At 39.6% G+C, this 27,632-nt stretch overlaps 1 protein-coding gene and 1 pseudogene across 1 annotated transcript in view; both read left to right on the forward strand.

The window, feature by feature from the left end:
- Positions 1-27,632, forward strand: part of MYO1E (myosin IE) — a 226,980-nt gene that overhangs the window by 44,679 nt on the left and 154,669 nt on the right. The window lies entirely within an intron of this gene.
- The window catches only part of LOC140507695 (large ribosomal subunit protein eL29 pseudogene), a 75,258-nt pseudogene that overhangs the window by 43,191 nt on the left and 4,435 nt on the right, over positions 1-27,632 (forward strand).

Here is a 27,632-nt window from a genome sequence, read left to right on the forward strand (position 1 = left end):
CTAGCATTTTTAATGATTCCTAACCTACTTCCTGCCACAGGAGCTCATAATTTTAACACTATTACTTGTCTGGTGATGCTACTTGGCTAGATAACAGGGTGTGCAACCACCTCAGTAGGATCAAAATCATAGGTGATTCAAAGGGAATGGAAAAATGCAGGGAGGGTGTAAGTCAGCTTACCCAGGAGGCAGCTCGGAGGCTCAGTGGAAAGAGCAAGTCACTTACCCTCTGTTTGCCTTACTCCACTGGAGAAGGCAGTGGCAAATCACTCTGGTTACCTTGGCCAAGAAAACCACTCAGACAGTACAGTTAATGTGGTCACGAAGAATTGGACCCAAATGAATGACTGAACAACGTAAAAACTGGCATCAGAGACATCATCATGGGCATTATCTGATTAGAAAAGGAGGTAGGCTTCTCCTGTAGCAGGAATGACAAGTAGAAACAAGCAGAAAGTTTGTTTGCAGCATTGGTGTCTACAAAATGTGGAAAGAATCCGAGGAAGCTCCCTTAGTGTGTTGGGGAGATTATCTGTGGATGCTCTAGAATCTTCATGGGGTATTGAAGGAAAGATATGAATAAAAATCCTACAGGATGAGATTCAGGTGTGTGAACATCTCCATATCAACGACAGGTCATGGATTCATCTGAACAAACAACATCTTCTTCCTATAGTGGAAAGAGCACCTACAACTTGAAAAACCTTGGGTTAAAACCCTGCCTAGTATAGTAGGGAGAAGGAAGCAGCGTGGGGTTCAGAAGGGACACAGTTCAAATACTACCCTGTACAATGTGCAAGATTCTCTGGGGTTGTCTATACAGGGAACAGGTGGGTTGACTTGGTGTTGGCCTGATTCCTTCTTGGGTCATTGCTTGCAAATACTAGCTTTTAGTCATTTTAGACACATTCATGTGTCAAGCATGAATACTGAACTTACCCAAGCTTATATTAGCAGTTAATATAGGCAGCACAGTGGCTAGAGTGCTGGGCCTAGAGTCAAGAAGATGAATTAAAATCTCAGTACTTACTAGCTATGTAACCTTAAGCAAGTCACTTAATCTCTGCCTGCCTTAGTTTCTTCAACTGCAAAATGGGAGTTATAATAGTACCTACCTCATGGGTTGTTGGAAGGATCAAATGAGATCCTATTTGTAACTTAGCACAGTGCCTGGCATCCAGTGAGTGCTTTTCAAAGGCTGGTTTCCTTTCTTTTCCTACATACTGATACTTAGCTAGCTATCAGGATTCTGGGTAAGTCAACTCTAAGTTTCAATTTCCTCAGTAACCCTAGGAAAATAATTCTCCTACTGTGAAATGAATGGATAAGAATCATTAATTAAACACTTAGTCTATGCCAAGTGCTGGGTATACAAATACAAAAATCAAGATAGTCCCTTCCCTGTCTAACAGAAGGTAATAACTTCTTTACCTACTGCCTTGATAACCCCCCCAGAGAACGTGCATTGGAGGAACTTGCTCTCTGGGGCCCTACTTTCCTAATTATTTATAGTTTCTCCTAGAACCACTTTCAAGAAAGCCCCAGCCAGGGCTTTGTCTTCTGGCCTCCACAGCTTCCTTCTTCCTCCTGGAACATTGTGTCCTGCAGCAGTTTCTTCCCTAGGAACCAACTCTCCACCTTGCCAACTTTAATTCTAGACCTTTGAACCCTGGATCAAATCAATCCAGTCATTGTTCCTGGATGGGCTGCCTTGCTCTAATCCCCTGCATCTTCATTCATCTCTCCTAAGTGCCTTGCTCCTCCCTAGCCATCACTCCCTATTTGTGGTTAACTCCCTTGCTTTTGCATTCAAATCTTGCATGAAGTTTGGTGCATGCATCCTTAATACTTTTTTTAATATGATCATTCTAGTTGGAGGAGACATTACATAGCTGAGCAGTCGCTGGAGAAAGGTTTTCTTATCTGACGAGTCATGGAGTTGATTAGGGGAGCCATTGGAGAGTCCTTTAACACATTTCCAAGGCATGATGATATTGAATTTATTTTTTTGTTGTTGTTCGGTTGTCACAGTCCCATTTGGGATTTTCCTGGCAAAGAGCCTGGAGTGGTAGGCCTTTTCTTTTTCCAGATCATTTTACAGATGAGGAAATTGAGGCAAAAAGGGTTAAATGACTTGCCCAGGGTTACACAACTAGTTAGTGTCTAAGCCTGGATTTGAACTCAGAAGATGAGTCTTCCTGACTCTAAGCCTGTCACTCTATCCACCGAGCCACCTAGGTACCCCATTGATTTTTTTTTTAAGTTCCCAGAAGAAGAAGTGGAAGGGTATGGGGAGACTAGGGAATGGACACTCAGAGAATGGGTAGGCTAGTCAACTGGAAGGGACATGAATGGTGGTTTGAAGCTTTCTTCAAACTTCATTCTCCCACCAATCAGGACAGCCCTAAGGATGAGTGAATTAAATATCCTCCATCCCCAGCCCTTCACCTAAGCCTGGGCCCTGGAGCCCCAGGAATAACAGAGGGTACAACAGCTGGGCAGATGACAAGAAGATGAGTGAGGTAGATGGCTGGATGGGATGTAAACAAAGCACAGTATGGCTCAGAGATATTGTGAGGAAGACACCAGGCAAGCAGCCAAGCATGATATGTGTAAGCTATTCTTATTGGTGGAAAAAGCAGGCATAGAACTCGGCTCGTCTGACACCAAGGGCCTACATACTCCTTTTCATAATCAAGTACATTTTTAAAAACTAGCTTATGACTTTAAAAGTTCCTCTAATTCAGACTGGCAGTTCCCTGCTCCTTCCTCCAGTTAATTTGACTTCTAAAGAAATTCACTGCATTTATAAAATTTGGGAGCATTCGAAAGAGAAAATATGGGAAAGGTTAATGCTTGATTCACTAAGTCTAGAGCAGTCCTCCCCTCTAGGACTTAAGTGTTTAAAGGAATGGTGCCTAGAGGGCACTTCCTCCGTCAGCCCTGAGGTCTTCCTCCGGGAGCTAAGCCCAGATCTGCTCAGCTTACACAGGCTGACAAGATCACTGAACCTGAGATGGGACGGTTGCATATCAAGGTGACCCTCACACATTCTTAATGAAGTTAAGAGGTCTGGGTACAAATGAGCAGAACACGCCAGCTGGAAGTCAAATCTATTTCTGCAGTCATTTCAAGCTTTGGTGTTGAATCATTTGGAAGTAGTCCTTAGTCTAAAGATGTTGATCCATGAATCAAGCATTTAGTAAAATGCCTTGTAATTATTAGGTGGTCATTGTTCATCTTTCAATTAGGAAGAGATGCCAACTGCTTTTTCTCTTCAGTTGTTTGCAGCCTTTATTTTCAAAGAGGACCAGTGACATCACAGGCGATGATGGCCTGACTTGTTCATGAATTGGATTTAAGGGAGGGAGAGTTGCACAAAGTTATCAGCTTCATTCTTTCTGACTGAGTCAGCAAAGTCTGGTGGAAGGACAAAAGTCAGGATGACTGGCAGTGCCCCAGGATGTGGTGGATGACCTTGGTGTCTCCAATGCCTGACCAAACTCTAAGCCTCCACAGCCCCTACATCAGCCACCTTCATGGTCATTGGAACAAACTGTTCTCATCTGCTACCCATTCCACCAAGAGAAGTCTTCACATGGTTGGGATAGACATCCCCCTAACTCCCCAATGGTCATGAGGTCTGTTTTGTTACTCTCTTTTAGATACTGGGGATACAGAGGCAAAAGTGACCTCAGGGCTACCTACGTTCTACCTGAGGAGACAACATGTACATATTGTACATGTAGGTTATAGGATCCTAGAACTATACATGGAAAATGCCTCAGAAGGTATCTAGTTTAACCTCCTCATTTTAATAATTAATAATAGCCAGCATATATACAGCACTTTGAGGTTTGCAAAGTGCTTTCACATGTTACTTCATTTGGTTATGGATCAGTAAACTGAGGCTCAGGGATGTTGTAACGACTTGACCCAAGTCAAATAGCGAGCAGGGAGATCTATCTCTAAAACGTGTATTTTTAAAGCTAAGCTTCTATTTTCCCAGTTTCCTTAAAGTTATTCCACTCTTCCTACCCTGCTCTTCCCACAGATTTCAACTGCTGTGGTCCATTTAATGGATTTGCATTTCTGCCTAGGTATGGCAAGGTGATAGGTTGAAGGCGGGGACAGGGCAGAGGGGGAATGAGAGATAGAGGCAAGTCATGGAGTTTAGAGTTGCAAGAAACACATTAGCAATCATCTTTGCCACCCTTGTACTGTAGGAATGGAGTGATTTTCCCAAGGTCACACAGCTAGTTAGTTGTTAGAGCTTGGACTAGAACCCACACCACTTAAGGATGACAAAGATAGTCTTTTAATGAATCCAGTAATCAGAGTACCTACTATGTGATTATACTCTGCTCTTGAACCCATTTGAGGTTTTCTTGGCAAAGGTACCCAAATGATTTGCCCAAGGTCATTCAGCTAGTGTCTGAGTCTAGATTTGAACTCATGAAGACGATTCTTCCCGACTCCAGGACCAGCACTCTATCCACTGCACCACATAGCTGCCCCTGATTACGATCCTAGATACCTTGGAATTCAGAAATGGATATAGAAATATAGAAACCTAACCTTCTCTCTAGGTCCCTTGGAAGGCTAAATTTACAGTCCTTTTATAGGGTCTCCTGCATCCCAGAATTTATAATCTCAAGAGGGAGTCAAGATATATGCATGAGATCAAGGACAATACAAAGTGGTATGTAATTGTTAAAATTCTGTGGCACATACTGTGAGCCTTATGTTAGCTCAGAGGAAAGAGAAATCACTTTGGGAAGTTAAGGTTGGTTTCCTGAAGGAAATGAGAATTGTATTGGGCCTTAAAGGATGGTAGGATTTACACAGGTAGTAGAGAGTGGTCCTGAAATATATCATATGTCTATGTATCTATGTATAGACATGTAGATAGATATATAGAAATAGTTTACAAAAGCATTTTCTTCCTGGTGACCTTGCAATGTCACATCCCCTCTCCTTCAATAAACTTCAATGGCTTTCTATCACTTTGAAGATCAAATGAAAGATGGCCCCATCAAGCTCCTTTACAACCTGGCTCCCTCCTACCCTTCTAGTCTTATACCATACACACACACACACCACACCACATACACACACACACTACACACACACACACACACACACACACACACACACACACACACACACACACACACACACACATACACACACATACACACACACACACACACACACTCTATGATCCAGGGACACTGATTTCTTAAACAAGACTCTCCACTTCCAGACATGTTGCCCATGTCTAGCATTCTCTCCCTCCTCATCTTACCTCCTGGTTTCCATCAAGTTCCCAGGAAAAACTTCTATTGGAATCCTTTATTGATAATGCCAGTGCTTTTCCTCTATTGATTACATCCAATTTATCCTATTTATATATCTAGGCCCAGCACTCTATCCACTGTGCCACGTGGCTTCCCCTTTACTGACTTATATGATGTCAGCTGCTGACCTGTTTGCCTTTAGTCTGGGCTATTTCAGGCTCTGCCTCTGAATTCTGCGTATTTCTATTTTACCACTGTGACCTACCAGGACTTCCTTCCCCTCCATCCTTGGCTTCTCACTCTTTGTTCTCTCATCTGCTTACACAATGTAACTTAGGAAGACCTGAGTTCCAATGCAGGTTTAGATACTTGTTCTAGCTTTGTGACCCTAGGCAAGTCACTTAACCTCTGCCTACCTCAGTTCCCTCAACTGTAAGATGAGACTAATTATAGCACTTGCTTCCCAGCATTATTGTAAGAATCAAATGAGCAAATATTTATAAAGCACCTAGCAGTGTCTGGCACACAGTAGGTGGTTAATAAACACTTATTCCCTCCCACCCCTTTCGGACCAAACCAGACCATGCTTCCTATAATCCCGCTGTCTACCCCAGCCTCCTTCAGCTCTTCTCCTGGAAAAATTTAATAAAAATCAATTCCACAAGATCTGGAGACTGACTAAATGTGGAGGCAGCATGATGTCAGCTGCAATGTTGATTTGGGAATAAGGAAGATATGCTTCCCAGTGATTGCCCCCATCACAGACACTTGTCATATCACTGAGAAACTCATTGACTTGTCTGAGCCTCTGTTTTCTCCGGTAAAATCCTGTAATAATATTTGCAGTACTAGTCCCACAGGGTTGTCCTAAGGCTTAAATGAGATAATCTGTGTGACTTTTTTTTCCAATCTTAAGCCTCAGTAATTGTTAGCTATTACAAGATTAGTCTAAGGTGGTGGTGCCATTTTACAATACTGGTCATCTCATAGAAGTCAGAGAGGGGGACCTTGACCAAGCAGCCTTGGCTGGAGACTGTGCAGATGGTCCCACGAGCTAGGAGCTATCATCCATGCAGTTTATTGTGATTCTAAATGCCTGAGCATTCCAGGCCCCCTATTCACCAATTTCTTCAGGATATCTGAGCACACTCCCATTCCTGATCTTTAAGATTAGACAGAGCTCCTTATTCTTGGTGGGGCCTGCCTCTGGGGACTTGTATCCTCCTGCCTTTCTTGAATTCTTGATTCTAAAGGTAAGAATTTCAGATAAAGTAGGAAAGCCAGACTAAAGAACAGAGTGAGCCCTGGGTATATCTTGGACTTGGCATCACAATTAGCCCCATTAAAAATATCCTGTGGTTAAAAATAAAGTAGATGCCCATTGATTAAAGAATGGCTAAATAAATTGTGGTACATGATTATAGTGGAATATTACTGTGTTTTAAATTGAATAGTCAGAAAAGCATGGGAAGACTTATGAGCTGATGCACAGTGAAAATAGAACCAGGAAAACTATATACATACATACGCACATACACAATGACAGTGTAAATAGAAAGATTTTTTTAAAAAAGAATGAAAGAAACTGAGCCTCATATAATTTTAATGATCAAGATTCTCCCTCTTGTTACAAGGGATGGCTCTGGGTGAGGAAAAATATAGTTAGATATGAAAGTTATATTAAAACAAAATATATCAATAACTATCCTGTTGGAGTAGAGCTACTTTATTGCACTTTGCATGGAAATGACCATCCTCACTCCAACCCATATTCTATCTTTTTTCCAAAATTGACTTCTTTAATCATGTTGCTCCCTTGCTCAGAAACTCCACTGCTCTCCATTGCTTACATGGTAAGGTACAGAAGCCAACTCTTTAAACCCACCATTCAAGGTCCTTTTCAGTTGGTCCCCACACTCCACTTCTACCCTCATTTACCATTGCTCTTCATGAGCCCTCAGCTCTTTCTAAACTGCTCTGTTCCCTTATCCCTGAATATAAATTGAGCTTTCTAGCCTCGGTACCTTGGGTCACATTGTTCCCTGCAATATTTTTCATACACAGTCCGTAAGATGTTAGATCATGGAAGTCTATGACGTGACAGATGAAGAAACCTAAGTCTTGAGAGGACAAATTGACTTTCTCAAGGTCAACCCAATAGAAATCCTCCCATCCTTTGGGACTTTGATCAGAATCCTACTGCATAGTATTCCAGATTGTAAACTCTTAGAGGGCAGAGACGTGTTTTCTTCTTTGCATTTCCCATAATGATTTGCAGAATACAGTGTCCAATGAGGTCAACACCTCTAAGGTGTCAACAAAATTCAGCAAATATTTTTACCTCCCAAGACACACAATATAAGATCAACTATGATGGGGGAAAAGAAGAGATTTAGGACAACTAGGGAAATTTAAGGAAAGCAAAGTGTGCATTGAGCTGTGGGTGGGAAGAAATCAGGAAAGAGAAGGTCAACAGAAACAAAAATCGGAAAGCAGGAAAGGAGAAGACTCTAAGTTCTATTTTAGATGTATTGTATTTTAGGTGAAATCAGAATATTCAAATGGAAATGTCTTGTAGGCAGCTGTGAAAATGGTGCTGGAACTTGAGTTTGCTCTGGAAAAGTTGATTTGGAAAGTTAGGAGCTAGGAATAATCCTTCCCCATTTATCCTAAGGTTCAGGTTTTGGTGATTGTTCTTGTGACTCAAACCTGGTGTGATTAGCCTTTGAACTTCCTTTCTTGAACATCACTCAACTTTTCTTTTTTTCTCTCAGTTCATAAAATTAGGTGAGATGGGGGGGGAAAGCCCTGGATTTGGAGTTAGAAGACTTAAGTTTTGGTCCCAGACTTGTTATTAAATAACTGTCTTTTGGGGGAAATCACTTCACATTATTAAATCTTAGTGTTCTTATCTATAAAATGGTATATGTGAAGGGAAGATTACCTCCCCACATAGGGAGTTTCCAACTGGTGGTATGCATATCCCTAAAGTAATTGCTAAGGGAATATTTTGTAAAAAACTACATCATTTATCATATTCTAGCAGAAGGCAGCTAGGTGGCTCAATGGATAGAGCACTGACTCTGGAGTCAGAAAGACCTGCGTTCAAATTCTGGCCCCAGATACTTACTAGCTGTGTGACCCTGGGCAAGTCACTAACCTCTGTTTGCCTTTCTCCACTGAAGAAGGAAATGGTTTACCTTTCTCCACTCTAGTATCTTTGCCAAGAAAAGCCCATGGACATTATTTATGGTTCATGATATCACAAAGTATCGGGACATGAATGAACAACAAAATCCTATTTTATTTTGTAAATTAAAAAATAGTGGTGTTAGTGGAAAAAAAGTAGATGGGAGAAGAAAGGTTAATCAATCTCCTTTGGTAATCAAAAATTCCAAATGTACTTCCAATCATTTTACAAAGTTACATTCTCCCCTTGGAGAACCAAATCCTTGCCTATTAATAGCGTTCAAACTTATTTCTATGAATTTGGAATTCACACGGTTCTGTTTGTCATCAAATCCAAAGAAAGGAACCAGCCAGAGGCTCACCAAGATATGAAGGTGTCTCCGTAAAACCAAAACAAAACCACCTATGTAACTATTGGTTCCAAAAAAACAAAATCAAGGGTCTTATAATTTATTTGACTGTGTTCTAATAAACATTTAACAACTTAGATGCTAAAAATAAAAGTCATGTATAAAATAAAGTGTTGCTTATGAAAAATTAGTCTTTTATTTTTAATATGAATATGCATGGTAAAATCTAGAATTAATTTCCTTTCATATTGAATAATCAATAAACATTTATTAAGTTCCCAATGTGTGCCAGGCACTGTGCTAACCTATGTGGATACAAGAAGAGATAAAAGAAAGCCCCTGCTCTCAAGAAACTCACTATCTAATGGCACTATGGGGAAAGCTTCCTGAAAACCAAAAGGGAGGGGCATGAGGTTTAACAGGAACCAAAAAAGGTTGGGATCCTCCTGCACTATGTGATCCCTAAGCTGTCTCCATCCTAAATCCCCAAACCAGGGAATAAGCTAACCTCTCCAGGCTTTGAGGGCAAGTCGCATACCTGTACTCCTGCAGCTACAAGCCGCAGAAGTATTGTCTGTACTGAATTAAATAGTGCTTCGTTTTTTAAAGTCATTTTTTTCTGATCCTTTTTCAAAGATAAGCAAAGTTTTTCCCTTGGTTTAGGGCAGTTTGTTTTTACAGGATATTCTCCTTCAAACAGAGATCTGATACAAGGATGCTCTTTCTGGGAGATGGACAGTTCCATACTTAAGGGAGACAGATTATGTTCTTCACTACCTGAAAATGTTAAAAGGACAAGTGATACAGATGAGAAGGCATGCCATTTCTGGAAGTGAGTTCAGAAACAAGTAATGTTTCCTTTCCTTACTGGGACCAGATCCTTACAAAATGCAGACAGACCAACTCCTGAATATTTTTCAACTGCTAATTTCCTGTTAACTGGTATGTTTAGGTGGTAATTCTACTAATGCAGAGATTTGGTTTCTAAGCAGTCATTTCACAAAGTAGATGTTACCTTTCTTTCTCTCTCCATAAAAATAAAAACATCAGTAGACAAGAATGTGAGAATTTCAGGAAGAATTTCTGAAGTAATGGAGTTTAATTTACATTAATGACATGACCTTTGTGTAGATATCAGAATATTTTAAATAACCCAGGTAGACGCTTCATACTTTTCTCTCTAAGAAAAACTTTTATTGGGAAGGAAAAAAGTCTGGAGGCAGTCTAGATTAATAGCAAAAACAGTGAATTAGAAATCAGGAAACGTGGGTTCTAGCCCTGGCTCTCCCATCTATTAGCTATGTGATCTCTGGGTCTTAGACAGGAATGCTGGAGTCAGCTCCTACACAGCACAATTTAAAGATTAAGCTGCATCATTAATGCTTTCCTCATCATGTTCTTAAGTCTGCATTAGAAAACTGTAAATCAAGCCCTTATTTATTAATTTCAAAACATTATTTTTTTTAAAAGCCTTTTCTCTCACTTTGGCCTCTTCTGATTGGTGGAGTGCCTGTTAGCACAGGCTGCAATGTAAAGATGGCTAAGTCTAAGAACCCTACCACCCACAAGTAATCATGAAAATGGCACAGAAGTGGCATCAAAAAACTTAGGTCACAGAGATACAAGTTTCTGAGAAACATGCACCTTGTCAAGAAACACAACAAGAAGGGGCTGAAGAAGATACAGGCCATCAATGCCAAAGCCATCAAGGTTCAAGCAGAGGCCATCACGGCGCTGAGCACCAAGGCCAAGCTCCTCAGGCCCAAGATCCCCAAGGCCAGTGCCTGGCATACTGGTCTCAAGATGGCCACAAAGCGTCTAGGCTCTAGAGTTAGCATCAAACATCCAGGCCCAGGATCACGAAGCCTGGCTCTAAGGTTGCCAGAACCACTGACTCCAAGGCCACCAAGCCCACTGACCTCAAGATCACCAAGTATGCCAACAAGGTCAGTAAATCTGATCCTAAGACTACCAAATCTGGCCCCAAGGCAGCCAAAGCCACAAAGCCTAGTGATTCTAAGGCTGCTGAGCTTACTGACCCCAAGCCTGCCAAGTCCAAACCCAAAGATTCTGGCGCTAAAGCTGCTAGTCCCAAACCTTCAAAATAGATGCTTCAGGACAGAAGGACTTGTTTAAACCTTAAACCACTGGTACTTCCCAACTGGGGTATGATTATTCACTATTTTGTACAAATAAAGGAAATGGCGAGTCAAAAACAAAACAAAACAAAAAAAAAGCCTATTGTTAAACATTTATAGGTACATCCCTGATTGAGGTTTCTCCTGTGCATAAAGTAAGGTTGAGTTCAATAATCTCAAAGGTCTTCTTAGCTCCACCATTCTATGGTACTATAAAATACCAAGGATAGTAGGAATTGATTTATGCATTATCAGTCAAATGTTCATCTGCTTTTAGCACCATGTTTGACTTGTATAGGATGGAAGAGAAAGACTTGCGCATAAAGGGCTCATCATTAGTTGGTGACACTACATGCATGAATCCCTTAGTGGGCATGATAGAAATATACGATAGCACTTGTTATATATTGACAAGGTGCAGGACCCAGAATGGACCAAGAACATAGAACATACTAATGATTTTGAAGTATTGCTGAATGAACATTGCTTCTAAAGTGAGGATCGTTGCCCAGGGTGTATGTTGTAGTTGGGACTGTTTTGTTCAATGATTGCCTTCAGAGCTACTTTGTAAACCTTACTCAGGAAAAACCAGGATCCTTTGTTGTCACATCTAGTTGTTGGTGGGTGTTGTTTTTTTACCACCAATAATATTACCCTGCTTGATTACCTACTTTTTAAAGCAAAGTTGACTTTGGAATGCTTCAAAAAAAAAAACCAACCAAATCATTTATCCTCAGCAGATACAAGATCTGCCACTTTTGAGGACTGGAGGGGTAGTATGGCCATGTGGATAGAGAGTTTTATCCCATTGTCCCCAGACAACTCTCTTTCTGGTGTGGCCCTATTGTTGGATCTGCATTGGTAAAGAGAGTTTCCTTATCAGGAGTTAAGAAATAAAGGTTGAGTCTAAAAAATAATAATACCAGTCAGTATTGGAGCAATGTTGGTATGGTTGGAATAAATATATAACTTACAGAAATGACTTATTCAGAGGAATCACACTGATATAGACATATGCCTTAGATTTTAGTCATGAATTTATATTCATACCTCAAAGGATACCAAAAGCCTAAAAGAGGTATGAGCATGTTTGAAAAGGGACATATTTAGTTTTATAAATGTATTTAGGAATATGAAGATTAACGCCATCCCAATACCACTTGTAAATTTCCAAAGTTGCTGAAGATTGTCTATGGAGACCTCTCTTTCAACCTCTCTTAATTGAAAGTTGATGTACCAGTTGTGTGTGTGTGTGTGTGTGTGTGTGTGTGTGTGTGTGTGTGTGTGTGTGTGTGTGTGTGTAGGAGGACTGGTATACTGCAGTGGTTCCCATTTAGTGGCTTCTATGAGAGTATAGCTGGCATACCAGTGGTAAAAGAGAAGAAAATCACTTTACGGAAAGATTTATTCCTTACAAAAGTTAATTTACATGTAAATGATCATCAAAAGGAAGCAATATATGCAATTGAACTTTTAAGGACATTTATCACATAATACAGCAGTGGTCAGCCAGTAGAAAGGTAAATATTTTATATTGGTAACGAGCTATTTATTTTCATTAATTTCTTAGGTGGTTAAGAATAAGAAATGAATTTCTATCTCAGCGGGAGAGATCATAAAATTCTCCCATTTTCTACCACACATTTGTGTTTGAGAAATCATTTTCATTTTATTCTTATTTTAAATCAAAATACTGAAATAAATTCCATGCAGGACCAGAATCAAGTCTGTGTTTGTCTGGTGCTGAGCCAAATACTACAAACCTTTATTCAGATACAGAAAGTTCAGCATTGAAATTAAGTTGACATACGATTATTATATTGTTAGACATTTTCCAAGTTGTAACTTGTTTTTAGTTAAATATTGTTTCCACAGAATTTGTAAAATAAAGAAATCTAATACTGTCTTCTAGATAATAGTAAGTATATAAGATCTTTACTGGATTTTTTCTTTTAATTCTTACAGAATTGTCCACAAAATATTCATAATTATTTTTAAAGTTTTCATGAGGGTAGAATAAAATTGTATGTTTTCTAATCATTGTAATATAAATTCTAATTTGGAATTTGGGTAGGGTCATCATTGTAGTGATAGTATGAGTAGCAAATTACCATGAAGTTTCTTTCTTTGGGGAGAGAGTTGGTTTTACAACTTGGAAGATCTGAGTTCAAGACCTTAGTAGCTGTGTGACCCTGGGTGAGCCATCAGTCATTCTGCTGTGAGCAATTCTAAGACTACTTTTCAGAGGAGCTGCTGACTTGCATTGGTAGAAGTAGTCTCCTTATATGGGTTTCAGTCATCTTTCAGTGGTGTCTAACTCTTCATGATCTTATTTGGGGTTTTCTGGATAAAGATACTAGAGTGTTTGTTCCTTCTCCAGCTCATTTTACAGATGACAAAAAGTGAGGCAAACAGGGTGAAGTGACTTGCCCAGGGTCACATAGCTAGTAAGTGTCTAAGGCCAGATTTGAACTCAGCAAGATGACTCTAACTCTAGGCCCGGCACTATTATCACTATGCCACCCAGCTGGCCCTTTATATGGGAATTTCCTATAAAAATGAAGCTATAGATCTGGTCCCTGTTCCCAAATTTTATATCAACTATAAGATATATTTATATACATAACTTGTAAATGTCACTTAAATATAAAATGTACTAAAGGTTTTTACTTTCAATGTGGAGAGACCAAGAAGGAGGCCTCCCCTTCTCTAAATCTTCTGTGATGTAGGAAGTTTGTAAGTGGATACAGCAGGGAGCATTTATGTGGGCACTTCATACAACCTATAAAGTCTCTGCTGTTCAAAGGCAGACTAGTCCTTTCCAAAAGGTATAATAACCAAAGGGAAGACCCCTCTCCTAGGAGGGGTGTGACTCCAAGAAGCTGGAGCATATGCAGCAGCCACATTGAGTAAAAGGTCTTCATAGATGAACTTAAACCAGATAGAGGACAGCTGCTGAGTTACCTGGATGTCTACCCCAAGCATGTGAAGACTTATCATGAAGACAGCTGAAGCAGGCACTGTGGAACCTTAGAGTTTGGTTAGAGTAGGATGCCAAGGTCATCCTACTGCATCCCAGGTCATCACCAGGCATTTTGACTGTTGGCTTGCCACTGGACTTCCATGACTGTGAAGGGAAAGTGAAGCTGACAGTTTTGTGCAACTCTGCTTTACTTAAATCCAATTCATGCATGAGTCAAGACATCACCCTGTGATGTCACTGGTCCTCCTCGAAAAGGATGAATGACAATAATCGTGACAGCTGGAATTTAGAGAGCACAAATAGATTTGCAAAGCATTTTATAAACATTATCTTATTTCTGTTTTACAACCCTGCTCTGAAGTAAATGCTGTTATTTTCCCCCATTTTATGGGTTACTGAAGCTAAAAAATTTTTTAAATGGCAGGGATCATGGGCCATAATCAGGTTTTTTAGAAGCTTGGTCTGAGGGAATAGCATTTAGACCAATATGGTAACATATTAGAGTTGCAACAAAATATGTTTGCAGATCTTAAATTTATAAATTAAACATTTAAGGGCTCTAGCTGTGGTATTTAAAACCAAGCTCTCTGATGATGACTTCAGTTGATAGATGGCTATCATGGTATCCTTCATACCCTTTCAGTGTTTCCCCAGTTCCTAGAAATACTGGCTTTTGAGAGTCCACAAAGTCAAAAGTGACAAAGATTTTAAGTGTCTCTTTAACAGAGTTAAATGGTATTTTAGGTCAATAGATGAATCTACCACAACTCTGACTGACTCTTTTTTAAAAAAGGAAATGTCTATAACCAAATTCTTTAATTAGTGTCGTCTAGGGTTAGACTTCTGTTGTCAGCTATGATCATTTGTTTGTTTGAACCAAGGTATTTAAGTTATTAAAGTCATTACTGTCCAACTGTAAGCAGTACTATTTCACAATTATAAGAATTATTCATTTCCTTTTAGGGACTGATGGAGTATTTTTACATAATAAAAGAGAATTGGTCTTCTCAACAAAAGAATTCTTCACAATATTATGACAAATAAGAACCAAATTAATTAATTTCTAAATAGTTTTTCACTGTTTGTAGACTGGCTCAATTTAAAAAGCCACAGCCATACAAATGGAACAGTGAATATTGCCAGTCATAAGGTGTGCTGAATGAGCTAAGACCTCCCTCTCCCCTGTCACTGTCCTTTCTAGATAGAAATTTTATGCTCAGATGTCTAGAAGTGTGTTTCTTAATTATATTCATTTATTTCTCAGGCTTGTCCATGTTGAAAGAAGACTCATTTGGGGAAGGAAAATATGTATTTTACAATGCATAGATATCCAGTGGCAAAAGCATTTTTTTCAATGCAGTCAAATTAGTTTTGTGGGTTTTGAAGAAGTATCCATGTAGATAATATCATAGATCCATTTAATATAAAGTTTTGTTGGTAGCTATTGAACTGTCATTTCATTGGAGGATTCTCTTTATAAATAAGCCCTGGGTCTTCTTTAAAAAAGTATGACTAAAGTGTTCATAGAGTAAGGAGATGTTTTATCTCCTTGGATAGAGAGAATATAGTCTCCCACTCCTGAGTCTACTTTCTTAGCTTGGTAAATTTTGTGTGTGCTTTTTTTTTACTTTTTCTGAGTGTGAACAGTTAGAGGAACTGTTCCAGCCCTGTGTACTTAGAGGTGAAGGAATGTGTCAACTTTTGTAGCACAATCCTCTCTATGCCTTCTCCCCTGTTGGATTTCCAAAGGCAGAAAAGGTTGTCATAATGGAGGTAGGCCACAACAGCAACCAAGCACTTCCCTCAAGGGTGGCCAAGCTTGGAAGCTACAGGAAAATGGGGAGAAAGTTTTGGAACAAAGGTTTATACTTTGTAGAAAAGAGAGTAGTCACAAAAGCTACATGTTGCATTGGAGAGAACCCTGGATTTGAAGTCAAAAGATCTCAATTCAAATCCCTACCTTGTTAAACTCAAATAAAAATGGGGGCCCATAAAGCTCTCTGTGGGCAGCAATTGACTTAGTTTTTAAATGTAATTTTAAAAATTTTTTATTTGGTTAAATATTTCTTAATCACATTTTAATCTGCTTTCTACACACACACACACACACACACACACACACACACACACACACAATCAATCAGGAGTGTTATAGGTTGGATGTGTTTGACATCTCTGTTCTAAACAGTTTTCCCATCTGAGTCTCTGTTTCCTTGCCTTTGAAATAGGGGGGGGTGGAAGAATCTTTAAACCCTGGGAGCCTATGTATTCAAAGTGAATACATTATTCATCCCCTAAATACCTCTCTCTCTCTCTCTCTCTCTCTCTCTCTCTCTCTCTCTCTCTCTCTCTCTCTCTCTCTCTCTCTCTCTCTCTCACACACACACACACACACACACACACACACACACACACACACACACACACACACACACACACCATCTATTTCCCTGAATGTTATACATGTATATACACTTATATATCCATATATGGCTTATACCTTTTAAGAACTGACTTTGAAGAACCTCTCTGGAAGAGAACACTTCATAAACTCTCTTCAAATAAGACTACCTTCTCCAAGAAGGAGTTTAGGAATGTGGTTAGAATACCAAAGAGAAAGTTTAATTTGATTTATTTTATTTCATTTTATTTTCTCAGTTACATGTGAACAAACATTTTTAACATTCATTTTTTTTTAATTTTGAGCTTCAGATTGTCTCCCTCCTGCCTCCTTGAGAAGGCAAGCAGTTTAATATAGGTTATACATGTAAAGTCATACAAAACAGAAACTTTCAAACTTCACAATTTAGCCCAATAGTATGTCCTGGCCCCCCATACCACGGATTCATTCTGTTGCTTTTTCTCTTACACATTTCTAAAATTTTTAAAGCTCCATTAATATATTGTTTTTACTACACCATCATTTCAAAATATATCCTTTCCTCTTCCCCTGCTCAGCAATCTAATTTTTATAACAGAAAAATAAAAAAACAGAAAAGAAAGCAGTTTCGAAAACTTAGCTAATTTGTATCTACTGAGTCTGGCAATATGTACAATGTTCCACATCTGTTTTTCCCAACCCCTCCAATGAAGGGACAGAGGAACGGTTTTTCTTCTTTTCTTTGAGGATGAGCTGGGTCATTATAATTTCATGACATTCAGTTTTGTTTTGTTGCATTTTTGTTGGGCAACCCCTTATGCAAAGGAAGGAGACAGATTTGATTGGAATGGAATGTGGATCTATTAGAATATTACCAAAATGAGGAGACGGTAGATGGAAGTTAGTTTGAGGATGGCTTTAAATGAGATCACACAGTACAGTCTACGTATTTTACTGTTGGGAAAGTCACTCAGACCCTCACTGATCTTATTAACCCTGAATTTACATTGAATTCCAGAAATCAGGTTATTTATTTTCCCTATAGTAAAGCAGAAGCAGAAAATTGTAAAGGGTCCCTGCTGGCTCTAGGCAGGTGCACTACTATGTGGCAGCTAGCTCCTGCCAGTAAAGAGGAACAACAAAAACTCAGACTTAAAACCTCCAAAAAAGTATAGCAGCCTGGGCCCATTTAGCAGACTTCAACAGACCTTGAGGACATTGTAAGATGGATAGGATAGCCCAGTACATTAGCTGGGATTTATAATTAATTACATTCAAGCATTAAGAAGAGGCAAAATTATGTGGAGGATAGCCTCATTAAGAGGGCAAGAAAGAGAATAATATATTTTCGAAAGTTCAGAAATGACTTTATGCTTAAACGCTTGGCTTTTCCGACAGTGTGACTATTTGGAACTGCTTAGTCACTCAAGGCTTCTGAATAGCAGAAGTTTGATCTGCGACAGTACTAAGCGCAATTCTCTCTAATATGTTCAAAATGATGTTAAAAATCCACCTTTTGGGGAGGGCAGAGAGGAATCTTCTGCTTTTTATTTACTTGCTTCCCTATTCAGTCGTTTGCCTAAAGCCACAACCCAGAGCTTTCTTCTGTTGTCTTAGCTAGAGAATCCTGAATCAAGGAACAGTCTCGTTCCCTCCAACACTTAAAACTCCTCAGGCCTATCTCTGCCCTGGGGAGCCAAAAACTCAAGCCCAGTGATTGCAGGAACAGCCCCAGATGGAGGTCAGTAGGAAAACAGATCTGTTTTCAGTTGTAGTAAATGCACACAATGTGATGAGTGACCAGAGAAGAATGTACCCCAGTAAAATGATGGCCTGCGAATCGTGGGTTTGGTTCTGAAAATTCATAAGATGCCCAAGTATAGAAAACAGGAAACATCAGTTAAAATGGGAAATAGCTGTGGGCAGAATTACTGTAATTCCCCATTTTACTTTGTAGCTGGCATGGGACAGCAACATACTATGGCTGAGTGAGTGACGGAGGCTACGTTACAGCGCCGTTCAAGTCTTGTCCTTTCTTCTGCAGAGCGTCATGCGTAGCGAAGCTTATAATCCCCAACTGATGCCTTTTTAGAATTCTTCGAAGCTGTGGTTCAAAATGCCATTGTTGCATTGTCTTATGGCAGGAAAACAGTATAGGTCTGTGACTGGTTCTGGCTTCCTCTTCCTACCCCTATCCCTTTCTTGGAGGGTAATAGTATGTTGAGAATCACCACTTAGTACTGACTGCTTATTGTAATTTATAAAATTAGATTTTTATTGACAGCTTCCTTTTTTTCTATTTCTCCTGAGTGCCTCCCCTTCTACCCTCCCAGAGAATTATGCAAAGAATTTTTTAAAAGGAAGAGAAAAAATAGCAAAATCAATCTACACATTAAAAAAAATCTGGAACTGTATGCAGGTTTCCGAACCTGTGGACCCTTACTCCTGCAAGGGAGGAAGTGCATCTTTTCATGTCTTTCTCTGTCTCTGTCTGTCCTTCTCTGTCTCTGTCTCTGTCTCTGTCTCTCTTTCTCTCTCTCTCTCTCTCTCCGTCTCTCTGTCTCTGTCTCTCTCTCTCTTTCTCTCTCTCATCTTTCTCTGCTTCCCTCTGTCTGTCTCTCCTCCCCCTCTTCTCCCCATCCTCCCTATATAGTTTCATTGTCTGGTGATTGTTAAACTAATCCTGACTTTATCAACACAGGTTTATTCACCAGACTAACTGAACTCAGGAAAGAACAGTTAACAATACGAGTCCATTTTACAGATGAGTAAACTGGCTCTTCAAGGTTGAGTGCTTTACCTGTGTTCATACATAATAGCCAAAAAATATCTAAGGTGGGATTTAAACCCCAATTTCCTGACTTTAAGTTAAGTCCTCTTTACTGAATTAGATTGTAAGTTCCTTGAAGATAAGGATAATATTATGTCTTAAGCTATTTCTTTTTGCATTCATCATGCCACTGATGCTGGGCCTGGAGTCAGGAAGACCTGAATTCAAATCTGGACTCAAACACTTCCTAGCTGGGTGACCCTGGGCAAATCACTTAACCCTGTTTGACTCAGTTTCCTTATCTGTAAAATGAGCTGGAGAAGGAAATGGCAAAACACTCCAGTATCTCTGCCAAGAAGAAAACCCCAAATGAGGTCAGGAAGAGTCAGACACGGTTGGACAAAATATTTTTGCCCATAGAAGAGGTGCAGTTTATAGACTCAAAAATCAGAGTTAGAAGTCTTGTAGAAGAAGAAATAGAATCCCCCAAAACTAAGTTACCCAAAGTCAAACAGCTGTCTGTCTGGGCCTTCTGACTGACTGTCATTCCAGTCTAGTACTTATTCCCTTGTACTTTACTTATTCCAACTAAATTTATAAACTCTGCCATTATTTTATAGGTCTAGGTTGCTAAGATTTGCCTCAAATAAAAAATTGTTTTGTGAGATAGCTACTTTTCTTTTAATGGGATCTTTCCAGATATAAATCCAGACTTGCCAAAGTATATTTTTAAACAAATATAAAATAGCTTCACCAAACTTTAGTTTAGCAACGAATGTTACATTCTTGCCTTTTTCAACTGCCAGCTTTTGTGATTATTAATCATAATTGTTGTTGAGTTTTTCAGTTGTGTCTGACTCTTTGTGACTCCATTTGAGATTTTCTTGGCAAAGATACTAGAATGGTTTGCATTTCCTTCTCCAGCTCATTTTACACATGAGGAAACCGAGGAAAACAGGGTTAAGTGACTTGTCCAGGGTCACACAGCTGGTAAGTATCTGAGGGTAGATTTGACCTCAGGAAGTTGAGTCTTCCTGACTGCAGGCCTGGCACTCTGTTCACTGCACCACCTAGCTGCCCCTTGTTAATTATTAGTAATGGTACATTTGTGTTGTACATTTTAAGCTGACATTGTGAAATATTTAGGGGGTCGTAAGCTTTCCATTTGATCAACGTAATAAAATTAAATAACAATAATAGCTCACGTTTATAGCATACTTTAATGTTTCCAGTATCCTTGATAGAAATGATCTCATTTGAGTCTCACAACAACCCTCTAAGATCAGTATTAGCATTATCTCCATTTTACATATGAAGAAACCAAGGTTTAAGGAAGGAAGGAAACTTGAAGTAGTCAATAATCTGAGTCAGGATCCGAATGCAGGTCTTTCTGGCACCAAGACCAGCCCCGTATCCTCCATGCTTCAGGCTTATCTGTGGCCAAGGATTTATAAGTCAGTTAATCAGCCAACAAGACTTATTAAGTGCTTGCTTTGTGCCAAGCAATAGAAATAAAAGCTCTGGGGAAAAGACAGAAGACAACCGCTGACCGTAAAGAGCTAACAGTCTAACAGAGGAGACAACATGAAAACAACTTTGTACAAACAAATAGATACAGGATAAACTGTGCATATATAACAAAGTAAAGAAAGCCGTATTAAGGGAGAACAGAAGTGTCGTGAAAGGTGGAATTTTAGCTGAGTCTTGAAGCCAGAGAAGCGGGGCGTCAGAGTTGAGGAGGGAGAGAATTTTAGGTATAGGGGGTAGTCATGGAACCCTGCCCTGTGATGACAGCTGCACAAATCAGCCTCAGCGCATCCCTTCTGTTCTTTGGTATACAGTGTAATTATTGTAGATAGAAAAATTGATCGCCCTGTGACCAACCTGGTAATGAACATCTTTTAAAGTAGCTGGGCTGATCTCAGATTATAAGACATATAATTTGTCAATTCAGCTTCAACATCTTTCCAGCTTGCCTTGGGACCCTCTAGAAAATCTAGATCTCGAATTCTAGGGATAAGGACTTTAAGTATCCAAGACTGCCTTTACAGCTTGTTAAGGCATCAAAGTGGTCCTTCAACAGAGGTCTTCCTTTCTTCTGAACATTTGCTCAATCCCTCTTACAATCTGAAAGCTAGTGTTGTATTCTGACGATCTGTTCTCTGAATATTTATCTGCCTACCCAGGCCTTAGGATACATAATGCTTTATCTTTTGATCTGACTCTTTTTAATCTAAATGTTGCATCTCACCCAGCACCATGTTGTTCTATACACAGATGAAGTGAAGTAAATGTTTGAAATTAATCTAAATGTCAGTAACAACTTAACTTGTTTTGCTTTTTCCCAAATGGGATAGTCATAAAGGCAGTTTTAAAGCAGGTGGATGGCATAGCTGGATTTGGAGTCAGGGTCCTAAGTTCAAATTCAGATGTTTACTAACTGAGTGAGCCCTGAACAAGATGTTTAACATCTCTCAGCTTCAATTTCTTTGTCTGTAAAAAGGAGATAATAGTAACAACTTTGAGATAGTTTCCATAAAGCACTTTGCAAACCTGAAAGCATTGTCTAAAGGTTAGCTATTAACATTGGCAGTATTAATAATTACAGGGTATGAGGTACACTCAAAAAACTTGAGAGTAGGACTTTCTAGGTCTAAAACATAATTCCAAGTATAAACCAGATTACACAGAATGAGACCATAGTTCTCCGAGGAGAACTATTTTACAGTAGTGTGGGTGTATGTGCAACAATTGTCTGTCCTAAGATCCAGATCTGTTTTACTTCTGTGACAGTTATACACCAACCAAGCATAACAATTCCCTTCTTCATGTGGCTTGTGTACAATATTTTCCTTTGGCATTGACGTCTTTAAGTCAGGTTGAACAGGCTTCCTTGTCCCTGCTTAGTCACTAGATTGGTCTGAGTGGGCAGATTTTTCTGATTTTATTCCTCAGCTGTCCAATGAAAAGAGCCTTCTTTCCCCAAACCAACAGATGGACTAGATAGAAGTCAAAGACTTGATCTCTGCCATTCATCCAAGACCATGGAAAAGGTTCTTAGCCTTTCTCTCTCCCCACATGTGCCATCTCAAACTCTTTGGAAAGGTGTTAAGAAAAGGAGCATTATCGATACAAGATAAATGAACTAAAGACCTTTTTTAAGTCTATCTTGAGGCAAGTTGGAGTTGTCAGTACCCTGACTGGGAAAGGGGCATTCCTGATTAATCTTGATCTGTCTGTTCCCAGCTCAGTCCAGACTGAGAACTTTACAATACAGAATAGAAAGTGATAAGGAACAGATTATTTTTGGTCTTAGAACCTGAGTTAAAAGGGATTGAGCCTAAGTACTGCATATTAACAAGGTAATGAATAGTCCTACCTTATTCTGCTCTAATCAGACCCTATGCCACCACATTTTAGGATAGGCACTGATAAACTGGAGAGCATCCAGAAGAGGCCAACCAATGGAAAGAATTTGAGTTCATGTCATATGAGGATCAGTGGAAAGAAATGTTTAGCCTGAAATGAAGACTTCAAAATAAGATATGTCTCCAAGTATTTGAAGGGTTGTCCTTAGAAGAGTTAGATTTATCCTGCTGAGCAAGGAGGGCAGTACCAGGAGCAATGTAGGGAAATTGCAGAAAAAGGAAATTTAGACTTGATGTAAAGGAAAATATCCTTACTAGTAGAGCTATCCACATGAAATACGCATTTTCTGGAGCTAGAAGGACAAGTCAACAGGCATTTATTAAATGCTTACCCTGTGCTAAACACTGGGGAAATGAGGAAAAGCAATCAAAGGAAAACCAAAACCTACCACAGCCCCTCCTCAAAGAGATCACAGTCGAATAGAGAAGACAAATTCGTACAGATGAGGTAGATATAGATGTATTTATAAAATTTAGATAAATCTATATCTATCAATATTTATGCCTACATACAGTAAATCAGGGGGTAATTAACAAAGAGAAGGCACTAGCATTAAGGGGCATTGGGGTAAGCTTGAAGAAGATGGGATTTTAACTGGTACTTGAAGAAAACCAGGGAATCCATGAAATAGAGATGAAAAGGAAGAGAAATCTGAGAATAGGGGATAGCCAGTGAAAATGAATGATCAGGGGATGAAAGTATCTCATGGGAAGAACAGCAACCAGGGTCACGTGTTTGAACAGTCCATAGAGGGTTGTAACAATGGAGGAAAGGTAGCAAGTGGCCAGCCAGGTCATAAAGGGCTTAAAAGTCAGACAGAGGATTTTCTATTTGATCCTGGAGGTAATAAGGAATGAATGGAGTTTATTGAAAGTGGGTAGAGAGAGACATGGTTAGACCTCTACTTTATAGGGAGCTCCATTTGACAGCTGAGTGGAAGATGGACTAGAGTGGGGAGGGCTTGAGGCCTGAAGACAAACTATCGGGCTATTGCAAGAGTCCAGACAGGGGTGATTGAAGTGTTATAGGAGAGAAAAAGGGAAAGGGAAGAGATATGTTAGGAAGGTCGAATCACAAAGACTTGGGTTCCCTTCACCAGACTTCTTCAACAAAGGCTCCATGATCATTTCTTCAGTGTGCAGTAAAGGGGATGGTCAAGAATTGGTTGCCTTAGATAACATCTCAGGTCTCTTCCCACTCTCAAAATCCTGTGAATCAATTCAAGGAATACTTTGCTCCACCCCATGCCTGACCCACACTCTCAGGGGTCAACCAAAAGGACCCATCTAACACCCTTGCCATAGTCCTCACAATCAATTCATTATCTTGCCCTGTTTTATTTAGTTCATTCATCTTCCGGTTGTAGCCACTGGAAACACAGCAGCATGTTGGCCAGTTCAGATTACCCAGGTAGCATAAGGCAATATTCTCATGTCTGGATTAAGGAAACCCCCCCCCCCCCCCCCAGGTCCTCCTACCCCAAGGCTCTAGTGTGTTCATTTTGTAGCCTGACTTTCTATGGCCTCATTTGCAGCTATAGTAATCCCACAATACAGTTGAGATTTTAATCACACTGGTCAGGAAATTCATAGTGAAGGTTACTACAGCAACCTTAAGTCTGCTCTGGTAAGCATATTCCTTACAATGGAGTCTTTCATTGCTGCTCTCCCTAAACTGGGCAGTGAAACATGCTATTCAAAAAACAATGAGGCAGAATAGAATGGAAAGGAACTGGGCATTGTACTGCAGCCGCTAATGCCATATGTTACATTTTGTCTTACTGTCCAAGCTTATTGCAAACGTTAATTCCATTTCCCAGTAATATGCTTTAAGGGTCTTCCTAACTCACATGCCCACCATTTACAGTATGTTACACTGAACTATGAACATAAGCTTTCTAATAATTCCTCTTAACTGAGGAAAATATCCAAGTGTACTTTTAAAAAAGTGTTAGAACTCTAATCAAAGTATATAATTGTGACTTTTTTTAAAAAGTATGCCTTAAGAAAAGACACACATGTACGTTCATGTACAAATTTCCCTCAGCTAAATAGTGGAATTTATATAGAATTACCAGATTTTTTTTTTTAATTGCATCTTCCCAGATAATAAAAGACATTCTGTTCTCTCCAAATGACATACAGGACCTATCTGTGAAACAATTTGGGCTGACTTGAATAGTTTTTTTTTTTACTTAGATTTCTTATAAGAAAACATTACTGACCTTTCCGGGTTTTAGTTGATTTTGTGAGTTGTACAAAATGCTTTCAGTGTACTTCATGCTTGTACCAACCCCCAAAGATCTGTGGTTTCCTTAGAAAGGGAGTTAGATTTAATAGGAAAGGGAATTGAGAGGAAACCATTTTTTTTCTTCTGCTTTTTCTTTGGAGCATTTATGGCATTTTATTTTATTTATTCATACTGCCTACTTTATAACCAAACAACTTTTCTCTGTTGTATCCTCAGATCTCTGAGGTTCTTTTTATTTCCTTCCTCTTTAATGTTTCCCTCATGTATAATTTAAATCATTTGCCTTTTATCTTTCCCAATCTCTCAAGCTATTTCACCTTCTCCCTCTCCTCAGCATGTTTGTTTCTTGCTAGGCTCAGTTTTTTAAAATGAAATTACATTATGTTTCCTTTGCTTCTAAAATGGAAATACAGTCTTTAGTTGGATTGCCGCTTCTGCCCCTCTTCGTCCTTGAATTTTGCCTTTCATTCCTGATTTCCATGAACCCTAATTGATGTGCAGTCACTCCCAAATATCTGGGTGTTGGTTATTTGATTAGTAACTAATCTGTAGCCTTGGCATGTCTCCCAGGAAGGGATCCGGGTCAATTCAGCATGAAGAACCTTGCTGCAGTGCAGAAAGCTTGGAGGAATCCGCTAGGGTTGTTTTGCCTCCTCTACCCAGCTTTCTAGACTCAGGGAAATAGTGAACGGGGCTATTGCAGGAGGTGTCTAGTGCTGGATCCTAGAAGCGTTTGTCAACTAACTTTCATGCAAACACACATGAGCCTCATAGCAGTGTCGTACAACTACAAGACTGAAAGAAAACAGGCCTCCAATTGTACATAGGAACTCTCTATGTACCTGACCTTGGACCAATCCCATCGTCCCTTTGGCTCTGTTTCCTCAGCTGTCTAAAATGAAGGGAGCTGAACTGTTATCAGGAATTTTTAACCTGGGATCCATGAACTTGAAAACAATTTTTTATAGCTTTCAATATCATTAGTTTTCTTTTGTATTCTATTATATACATTTAAAAATATTATTCTGAGAAAGTATCCATAAAGCGTATGGACCCAGACTGAAAAAGGGCTCCATAACTCTAAAACAAAAAGAGATTTGAACCCATGGACTAGACTCACTAGATGATCTCTGAGGTCACTTCCAGCTCCTAAATTCTGTGATTCTATGATTCTAATCTCCTTCATGATCTGTTTCACTCTGCTGCAAATGACTATTTCTCCCCACATAAGTGAGAGTCTGATTGGTCAGCATGTGGGTATAAATTAGTTTCTGGATGCCTTGCTTTGGGGCAATCCGTAGTCTAATTACCAGTTTCTCTTTGACCTCCAATAAGCAGTGCCTTCGCTTTGTTGATTATCTCAGAGTTTCTGTATATATTTTCTTTAAGAATAGGGACTGTTTTTTGCCTTTCTTCATATTTCCAGCACTTAGAACAATGACTAGGACATAGTAGGTACTTAATAAATACCAGTTGACTGACTGACTAGTACCAGAACAGAGCTTATTTCTACTCCATACTTTACGATTTAGGGTTGTATGAAGTTTGTCTTTCGTTGCCAAAATAATATGACTTGCACTTGACTCTGTTTTGAGTGAGGGAGGGCTGTGCACGTCACCAGCCTCACTTCTCCTCTGGAGCCATCTGAATCCAGTGACCAGATATTCATCAGGATGACTGGAGATGACCCAAGATGAGGCAATTTTGGGTTAAGTGACTTGCCCAAGGTCACACAGCTGGTGAGTGTCAAGTGTCTGAGGGGAGATTTGAACTCAGGTCTTCCTGACTCCTGCGCTGGTGCTCTACCCACTGCACTACCTAGCTCCCCCTAGGATTGCATATATGACTTTTTTGAAAATTGATGAGTATCTCTGCTTCTTATTTTGATGGGAATTACTGAGAGGCCATTTTGCCTACTACTTGTGCAACCTCATAGTGCTACAGGTAATTTTTTGATCAATATCAGATATTAGGAGTTGAGATGACAAGTCTAATTTTTAAAATCTTTTTCAGGAAATGCGCTGTTAACACCCTTGAAGATGGTTTCTGAGGGACCCTATTGCAGGAGGCAGGATTTAGGACAGTAGGTTTTCAGAGGGAGAATGTCATAGTTATTTAGGGCCCTCCTGGTTCTCCCTATGAACATTTATTGAGTGCCCACTCTATGCCACCAGGCCTTATTATAATCAATCAGCAATCATTTATTAAGCATCTCACGGGTGCCTAACATGTAAGGTGTGGAGGCTCCCAAGAAGTGAAATAGTCTTTGTCCTCAACATGCTAACATTCAACTTCTGTAGGGAGAACAAAAATATAGTTTACTATACAGGCTTTCAACAAATTCAATTCAGTGAATATTTATCAAATATATGGGCTGGGCTGATTGTTAAGTATGCAAGGATGAAAAATTCCCCAATCCTCAGCTTTCTTGAAGGACTTGACAGTCTAGTGAACTTTGTTTTTAATTGATGTTATTTGATTTTCATTTCTGAATATATCCCCCTCCACTTAAGTACCCCAGGGTACTTTGTGATGCTGATGGTGGTACCAGTGGGATGTCTCAGTAAAGAACTTCAACTATTTTTACCACCTAAGTCTCTCTTTGGCTACTCAATTTGCTTGGGAACGACTGAGACAGATCTCCTGAAACAGCAGTCCATTCCCAAGAGACTTGACTAGGCACAGACTGAATTTTGCTGGGCGGTCTGCCTCCTGTTCAGGCAGCCATGTTGGCAGGAAGCAAGACACTTGAGTTTTGGCTGGTGCTCCAGTTGCAAATACTTCTGTAGGTCAACCCCACTGGGGCACATCAGCTTAGATCTCGCAGCCAGCCCTCTGTTCTG

Source organism: Notamacropus eugenii, chromosome 1 (assembly GCF_028372415.1).
Source record: "Notamacropus eugenii isolate mMacEug1 chromosome 1, mMacEug1.pri_v2, whole genome shotgun sequence".
In the NCBI taxonomy this organism is placed as follows: Eukaryota; Metazoa; Chordata; class Mammalia; order Diprotodontia; family Macropodidae; genus Notamacropus; species Notamacropus eugenii.